Raw genomic sequence first — 9,575 nt, 5'->3', positions numbered from 1 at the left:
CTTTAGATATTTGGTTGATCACCAGCTGGGAATCTCCCTTGACCAGGAGGCGACGGATCCCGAGGCCCACCGCGACTCGGAGGCCGGCGATGAGGCCTTCATATTCCGTCATGTTGTTGGATGCGCGGAACTGCAGCTGCACGACGTACCGGAGTTCTTCACCTGTTGGGGAGGTGAGAACCACTCCGGCCCCCGCGCCTTTCAGCGAGGGGGAACCGTCGAAATGCATGATCCAGTACCCGGGCGCATCATGCCCGGGGTATGCAGAAAACTCTTCTGGGACGACCTCGGGGATGGGCGTCCACTCTGCCACGAAGTCAGAGAATGCCTTGATTTTGATCGCCTGGCGACTGACGAAGTGCAGGTCGAATTCCGCCAGCTCCACTACCCACTTGACGACACGCCCGGTGCCTTCTCGGTTCTGGAGGATGGGTCCCAGTGGATACGTGGTAACCACCGAGACCTTGTGCGCTTGGAAGTAGTGGCGCAGCTTCCGGGAAGCGATGAGCACGGCGTAGAGCAGCTTCTGAGCCTGGGGGTACCTTGTTTTGGCCTCCCGGAGGACTTCACTGACGAAGTACATCGATCGCTGTACCCGGCGAGCCCGGACCGCGGCCTCACCCGAGGGGCTGTCGCAGCCCCCAGGCTCGGCGGCGTGGTCGGGGCTGACCGGGTGCTCGGGCTCTACTCCTTGGTCGGGAGGGGCCGAGTTCTCGGGCTCGACCCCCTGCTCGGGGGGAGCCAAGTGCTCGGGCTCGACCCCTTGCTCGGGGGGAGCCGCGAGGACGGGGGAGTGCCCGGGGGCGACCGGGAGCTGGGACCCAGCACCTGGCCCCGCGCACTCGTCGCGCTCCACCACCAGCACCATGGTTACGACCTGAGGAGTGGCCGATACGTAAAGTAGTAGTGGCTCGCCTTCGGATGGAGCCACCAGCACGGGTGGTGAGGTGAGGTACTTCTTCAAATCGCGGAATGCTTGCTCGGCCTCCGGCTTCCAGTCGAAATGACCGATCTTCTTCAGGAGCTTGAAGAGGGGGAGCCCCCGCTCTCCAAGTTTGGAGATGAAGCGCCCCAGGGACGCCATGCAGCCGGCGAGACGCTGGACCTCCTTGAGTCGAGCCGGGGGTCGCATCTGCTCGATGGCCCGGATCTTCTCTGGATTGGCCTCGATTCCTCGGTTGGAAACCAAGAAACCGAGGAGCTTGCCCGCGGGTACCCCGAAGACACACTTCTCGGGGTTGAGCTTTAGGCGGGTAGTGCGGAGACTGTTGAAAGTCTCGGCAAGGTCGTCGAGCAGGGTGGCGCGGTCTCGGGACTTGACCACGAGATCGTCGATGTAGGCCTCGACGTTGCGGCCAACCTGCGAATCAAGGGTGATGCGAATAGCGCGCTGGAAAGAAGACCCAGCGTTGCGCAAACCAAAAGCCATTGACATATAACAATAAGTTCCCACCGGGGTGGTAAAAGCAGTTTTTTCTTCATCCTCTATGGCCATGCGAATCTGGTGATACCCAGAGTTTGCATCTAAAAAACACAAAAGATCACATCCCGCAGTTGCATCTACAATCTGATCTATGCGGGGCAAGGGAAAAGGATCTTTGGGGCAAGCCTTGTTTAGGTCGGTGTAGTCCACGCACATACGGAGCTTGCCGTTGGCCTTCGGGACGATAACTGGATTCGCCAGCCACTTGGGGTGGAGGACCTCTCGGATAAATCCAGCGTCGAGGAGCTTGCTGACCTGCTCCCGGATGAATTCCTGGCGCTCAGGCGCCTGTCGCCGGACTTTCTGCTTCACCGGGCGTGCGTTCGGGCGCACAGCCAAGTGGTGCTCAATCACCTCCCTAGGGATCCCGGACATGTCGGACGGTTGCCATGCAAACACGTCGGCGATAGCCCGGAGGAAGGTGACGAGCGCGCTTTCCTATTTGCCGCCCAGGTCACCGCCGATTTGGACGACCTGGGAAGCATCTTCGCCCACCACGACCTCCTTCGTAGGAACAGAGGCGTCGGCGGCGAGTCGGGGTTTGGATGAAGAGGGTCCCGGGCCCCCTGGGCCTCCTTCGACCTCAGCATGGGCTGAGACCAAAGCCATGTACGACTGCTCGGCGCAGGAGACGGCGCCGCCAGAGTCGGCAGTCACGGAGATGGGGCCTGCTGGGCCCGACATCTTGACCGTGAGATACGCATAGTGCGCAGCCATCATGAATTTGGCGAGCGTCGGACGCCCGAGGATGGCGTTGTAGGGGAGGGGGAGCTCCGCGACGTCGAAGAGGATGTTTTCGGTGCGGAAGTTGTCCCGACTCCCGAAGGTCCCGACTCCCGCAGAATCGAAGCGATGGCTTTAGGCGCCTGGAGGGCACCTGCATCTTCTCGAAGGCCTCCTTGGATAGGAGGTTGAGGCCTGCACCCCCATCGATTAGCACTCTGCCGACCTTGACATTGCAGACAGTGAGGGACACCACCAAGGGTAGTCGCCCCACACCTGCAGTACTGGAGGGGTGGTCGGCTATACTGAACGTGATCGGAGCGTCCGACCACCTCAGGGGCCTGGCAGCCTCTTCGCTCGGGGTTGCCGAGCATACCTCGCGCCGCATGGTCTTGATGCCACGCCGCGAGGAAGGCATGTAAGCGCCTCCGTCGATGAAGGCGACGGTATGATCGGGTTCCTGGAAGCTGAGCTCGGCGTTGCCGGGGGCGACCTCAGCGTCGCCTCCCCCGCGGGACTCATCGCGCTCCCTCTGGCGCTGCTCGACGAGGCCTTTGACCGTACGGCACTCCGTGAGATCGTGCCATCTGGTCTGGTGTATGGGGCACCATTTGCCAGGCTCGGGCCCCGCAGGAGCGGGGGCCCTCGCTGGAGCAGGAGCCCGGGCGGGTGCCGGGGCTCTTGCGGGAGCTGGTGCCCTTGCAGGTGCCGGGGCCCTTGCGGGAGCCGGAGCCCTAGCAGGGGCCCTGGCCGGGGCCCTCGCGGGCGCAGGCCGTCTGTCAGCAACCGCCCGGCGTTCTTGCCGGCGGTCGGGTTCTTGGGCCGGCCTATGGGCGGGGCCCTGGGCCAGTTCGACAGGAGCGGCTTCGCGCTTTCTTCTCTTTTTCTTTTCTCGCCTGTCGGAGCGGGAAGAACTTGGTTGGTCGGCGACGAGGCACTGGGGGCGCGGAGCATGCCAAGCCCGGGCCTCCGCCGCCTTGGCGCACTTGTCGGCTAGTGCGAAGAGTTCCGCAGTGGTTTTGATTTCGTGCGTACCTAGCTTTTTGAGCATCCGCTCGTCGCGGACGCCCTGCCGGAAGGCGACGATAACAGCGTGGGGGGCTATCCGCGGGATGGTGTTGCGGACCTGGCTGAAACGCTGAATGAAGTGCCGCATCGTCTCCCCCTCCTGCTGCTTAACGGCATGGAGGTCGCACTCCAAGCCGGGGTGCGTGAACGTGCCCTAAAAATTAGCCACAAACTGGTGGCAGAGGTCATCCCAGGAGCTAATAGACCCTGCGGGTAAGTTCATGAGCCAGGAACGGGCAGAGCCCCTCAAGGCAACATGGAAATAATTTGCCATCACCTTTTCACTACCACCGGCCGCCTGGACGGCCGTAGTGTATATTTGGAGGAACTCGACGAGGTCGATGGACCCGTCGTACTTCTCCGGCAGCTCAGGGCGGAACTTGGAGGGCCATTTGACCCGACGGAGCTCGTTGGTGAAGGCACGGCAGCCGGTGCGCCGGGGAGTCCTGACGATCGTGGGCCGGCAAAGAGGAAGCCTGGTGTTCAGCCTCGGCCTCCTGCCGGGTCTCCCGCTGGCGCTAGAGAGTGACGCGCGCATCTTCGTGGCCCCTCCGCTCGTTGAGACACAAGCGGAGGTCCTGGGCTTCGGACGCGGCCAGGGGGTGGCGCTTCGCCTGCAGGCCCCCCGGCCCGTGCGAGCGTTGCCCGTTGATGGGCCGGTTCTGGCGGCGCCACGCTGGGTGGTGGCGCGAGAATTCTCAGCCAGCACCTGGCGGCGAGCAGTGCCGACCAGGGCAGCGACTTCTTGGATCCAGCGGCCTTCCGGGGTTTCCGGAGTCGCCTGAACAGGCGAATGCCTGAGGAGAGAGTGCGCCGCAAGCAGCGCGCTCCCGGGGCCGGCCTCGCTGAAAGCGAGCCTACGCCGGAGAGGCACCTGGCGCTGTCCAAAGGCGGACCTGGCGGCCGGGGTTTCGACCATCAGCTGGGGGTCGGATGGTGCACCGGCGGCGGCGGCCCTGCTGGGCCCAGCGCCTTGGTCCCCTTGTGAGGGGAACGCCGCGCGTGCAGAATGCGGCTGCTGTTGGGACGCAGCAGCGGCTGGGGCCTCCTGTGCGAGGGGCTGCATTTCCTCGCTGGAACTGGAGCCAGAACGCTGGAGGCGGTATCCACCGACCATTTTTTCCTGTGGAAGAAAACAAACAAATAGATTCAGGGATGTTCCCCCCTACCTGGCATGCCAGTTGTCGGAGGATTAACTCCTGTCGCAGGGATCCCGAGAGACCCCTGCTTAGAGATTCGGCTGGAGGGATGATCCTGAATAAGTTCGTCGGAGAAATAAATGTAGTGAAAGTAAATGCAACGACCGGTGGTGGGGGATGATGATCTAGTGCAAGAGGAATTAAATGCACCGGAATTTAGACAGGTTCGGGCCGCACGAGGGCGTAATACCCTACTCCTGTATGGATGTAATAACTGCCCTAAGGAAGTCCCTCAAGGATGTTGCTGGCTACAAGAATATTTGTCTAACTAAGAGCTTGATGCTCCTTGCTCTTGGGCAGGGACTGTGCCTTGGGTTGGTCTATGGTTCGGTTCTTGATGCTTCTGTGTTCGATGCTTGGATTGTTGCCTTCTTTCGGTTGTCTATCGATGGCTCGTTCGGTCCTCTCGTCCCCCTTCTCTTCTGTGCTGCCAGCTCTTTTAAGCACTCGCCGGCTGTGACATGCCCCGAACGGGAAGGAGGGGGGCACAAGTTCCAAGACGTCATGACTGGGAAAGGCGTCATCATTTCTTCTGGGTGAAGTGACCGGGGGGTGGAGAAAACGCCGCACGCCCGGTCACCTATCACCATAAACGCCCTGGCAACGGGCGCCGTGGAGAGGGCCCACCGGGCAGCCTCAGAGCAACCCGGCGTGCCCGCCCTGTCTTGTTCCTCTGCCACAGCAGGGCGGCAGACGGAACGCCTTGACCCTTGCGATGTTATCCCGAGACACGCCGGATGATACGGGACGGGACCCGTGCAATTAATAGCCCCACGCCTCTCTACCAAAACATGGCAGGAACTGACACCGCGGTGGGAGCAGTTGGGGATGTCAGGCCACGCACGCTCATTAAATGCGGCCTCAGACCTCTGACTGAATGACACCTCATCGGCGGGTCCCCCGGGGGTCTTTCTGGGTCGTCGGGGAACCGAGTGCTCGCTCCTGAGCACTCTCTCCCGAGCACTCTTGCTCGAATCTTCGGGGAACCGAGCGCTCGGGGGCTGCCACGTGCAACCCCGAGCACTTTTGTATAGATCTTTTAGGGAACCGAGAGCTCAGGGGCTGCCACGTGCAGCCCCGAGCACTCTCTCCCGAGCACTTTCATACGGACCCTCGGGGAACCGAGCGCTCGGGAGCTGCCGCACGCAGTCCCCGAGCATTCTCTCCCGGAACTTATCTCTTCTGATCGTCGGGGGACTAGGGTGCTCGGGGGTGACCGGGCACCTCCTCGAGCACTTTCTTCCCGGTACTTAGACTCTGCGGATCATCGGGGAACTAGGGTGCTCGGGGACCGCGGACTGTGGCCCCGGGCACCTTCTCCCAGGACTTCAGTTTTTCTCATCCTACAGGAGGGACTTCGCGGGATGGCGCCAGGTGGCGGATGGCTGGCCTGGCCTCGGGACTCAGGGACCCCCGGTTCTTGATACACCGACACCTAGGTATACCATTTTTTGGCTATTGTTCAACCACAATCTCTCTGTTTCATCCAAACAATGCACGCACGCATAGTAGCCTTTGATAGTCTGGCCCGATAGGTTGCCAAGGGCCGACCAATCCTGGATTGTTACGAACAGCATTGCGTGTTGGGTGAAGTTCTCTCGTTTGTATGCATCTCATACCTGCACACCATCGTTCCACAGTATTACAAGATTTTCCATTAGTGGTTTCAGGTATACATCGATATCGTTGCCAGGTTGCCTCGGCCCTGGTATCAGCACTGGCATCATAATGTACTTACGCTTCATACACAACCAAGGTGGAAGGTTGTAGATACATAGAGTCACAGGCCAAGTACTATGACTACTGCTCATGTTGCCGAATGGATTCATCCCATCCGTACTCAACCCAAATCTTATATTCCTCACATCTTCTGCAAAGGGCTCCTTATATTTTCTATCGATGTTTCTCCACTGCGTAGAATCAGCAGGGTGTCTCAGCATTCCATCATCCTTGCGCTCCTCGGTGTGCCACCGCAACAGTTCGGCATGACTTTTGTTCGCAAATAAACGCTCCAACCAGGGGACTATAGGAAAATACCACATCACCTTGATGGGAGGCCTTTTATTCTTTCCTTCACCATCGATATCATCACGGTCACGCTTGTACCGTGATGCACCACAGATGAGACACACTTCCAAGTCTGCATGCTCTCCGCGATACAACATGCAATCATTTGGAGATGCATGTATTTTCTGCACTTCCAACCCTAATAGGCACAAACCTGCTTGGCCTGGTATGTGTTTTCTGGCAGCACATTTCCCTTTGGAAGCAATTTCTACAAGAACAGTAACAACTCTGTGAAGCTTGTATCAGACCACCCGTTGCTTGCCTTCAATTGTAGCAGTGAAAGCACGGTGCGCAAATTTGTGTGCTCCCTCTCGCAGCCCAGGAACAACGGTGTTTTAGAGTCCTCTACCATACACTGGAACTTTTGAAACTCTCTTTCATTGGTGAAGTTCCCCTCCCCATCATGCAACATCTGCTCCAGATCATTGGCATCGGCGTCGGCCAACATCTCCTCTAGATCATCATCGACCAATGTATCTCCGACAAGGGGCATATCGGTGTATTTGTCAGCCGGCATATCGGTGCACAAGTCTTCATCTTCTCTGCCAATGTATTGCCCTTCCTGTACGATCTCAGCTTCACCGTGCTCGGTCCAACAAGTATAGCCAGGCATAAAGCCCATTGGCATCAAGTGAGAATGTATATGTTGTGTGGTGGAAAACTGCTTCTTATTCTCGCAATCGATGCGTGGACAGCACATGTATTAAGACTGTGTATTTGACTTGTGCGCCGCGTCTTGTACCAGAAAACAATCCACGTCGTCCTTCTACTTTGCGCTCACACGGCTCGCATCGTACATCCATCTTCTATCAATCTACAATTATATCATTATTGTAAATTCAAATTCATAACATCTAGAAAATTTTACGATCACCAACAAATAAATTATCCATCATCTCTTAGCGGCAATTGGCCCGAGTTGGAGGAGCCGTCTTTTGTATGCTTTCGTGTACGCTTCCGATGAGTATTTGTTGGTGCCATCCCTAGAAATTTTCTTTATTATTAAACCCTTTTGTAGGACTAGTTAAGTAAAAATAAAAAAAACACTCATACATAAAGTTTATATATTGGAGCTTGCTAATTAAATAAAATATAAAACGTATAATTGGATCTTGCTACATACCTAAATATCATGGAGAAATTTTCTAATTCATTAAAAATCAAAATAAATACACTCATACCTAAAGTTTTCATATAGGATCATGCTAATTAATTAAAATATAAAAATATAATTGGAGCTTGCAACAAACCTAAATATCATAGCTAATTTTTCTAATTCATTATAAATCAAAAATAAATATGCTCATACATAAAGTTTCAATGTAGGAGCTTGCTAAATTAATTAAAAAATAAATATGCTCAAACCTATAGCTAATGTAAATCAATAATAAAGACACTTTCCATCATAAGCTACTAATTGAAGCTTCCGAAAAATAAATGAGATATAATTGCATCTACATTGTCTTAAAACATCATGGCCTAGGTGCATCTCCATCTTTTCAAAATCTAGAGCAATTTAGCAAATAAAATTCAACTAGAAATGGATTGGAGATGAAGTTACATACCTTGGAACACCTAGGGCATGAGGATTCCTCAAAATTTTGAAGCCACTAAGAACTTGGTGACCAAAAATGACCGCCACCGAGCAAACAGAGCTCGTCTCTATTGTGTGCTCGGGCTTAGTGAAGGAGAGGGCGACTTTTATATAGTCGAGACATCACTGCCGGCTCATAAAACATGCCGGTAGTGATGCCCTGCTACCACTGCTGGTCGAAGGATTAAACCGGCAGTGAAGATGGAGCAGGGCATCACTGCCGGCTCAAGCCAACAGCCGGCAGTGATGCCCTTATCACTGCCGGTTCGTAAGCCACGATACTATTTTTTTCCCGTGTGGCTTATGAACCGGCAGTGATTCCCCATAACTGCTGGCCCATTAGGAACCGGTAGTGATGGGTCTGTATATATAGGGGTTTATGTAGTAGTTCAAGCCAAAACTTGGCCTCCCTCCACTGCTCTCTCTATTCCCCTGCCATTTCTCTCTCACGGAGCACAGCAGCAGCAGCTTCCCCTCTTCCTTGCCTCATTGCTGCCCTGGGACAACGCAAAATCCCTGCCACAAGCTCCTCCCTCCACCCCCGCAGGTCTGGTCAAGCCTATGGCCATGCAGACCACGTGCGCACAAGATTCTTCCTCGTAGCCGGCCGCATCCAAAGCATGAGCCGAATACCATACGTCAATGTGATCTTTTGACTTGTGGGCCTGAAGCTCGAGTGAGTGGGAACTATGTAGCTTTCAAGGTGCATCAGGGTATCCAACGGGAACTAGGTAGCCTCCGCACTCTTAAGCACAGGTTCAAACGATTGGGGCATGTTTGGAAAAAGTTTTCATGAGTACCTCTTGTGTAGCGTGTTCTGTTGCCTAAGCTAAATGGTCTCGTATCGTGTGGGTAAAGATGTACCCCTGCAGGGTATAAGAACTATTAGAATAGTCACACTCTTGGTTATAAGCAAGTTTAATGTTCATTATACATCATCGTAGTGTTTCGAATGGGAATGTGGAATTTGTCTCGCGTATGTTGTTATGAAGAGCTTCATGGTATGCTATACGATGATGTGATGATGAGGTGAGAAATGTTGGTACTTGATGTTTCCAAGTTAATCATATGTTGTACATTTGTATGGGCATTTGGTGGTTTAATGTTGAGATATGAGATTAGTATGCTAGCTGCCCCATTGTGGTTAGTATGTCTTTATTTTGATCATATTATTGCTTAATTCACTTGTGATGATTAAAATGCTTTATGCTTAAATGTTGTAACTTGTGGCCCTCACCTTGATATAACCAAAAGCATCCTCCTTGACTGGGATATATACCTATATCGTGTAAGTCTTGCGAGTATCTTTGTACTAACCTTGCTTTGTTGATTGTTTTGCAGGTGAAGTGTAGGTGTTGGTCACTTGTATCCCGTCGGGAGAGGTAAGGTGCTTGCTATACTACTACTAACCCCGGTCGGTTACCTTGTAGGCAAATGGCGC

This window comes from Phragmites australis, chromosome 7 (assembly GCF_958298935.1).
Source record: "Phragmites australis chromosome 7, lpPhrAust1.1, whole genome shotgun sequence".
NCBI lineage: Eukaryota > Viridiplantae > Streptophyta > Magnoliopsida > Poales > Poaceae > Phragmites > Phragmites australis.
Note: the sequence above shows the minus strand (reverse complement) of the source record.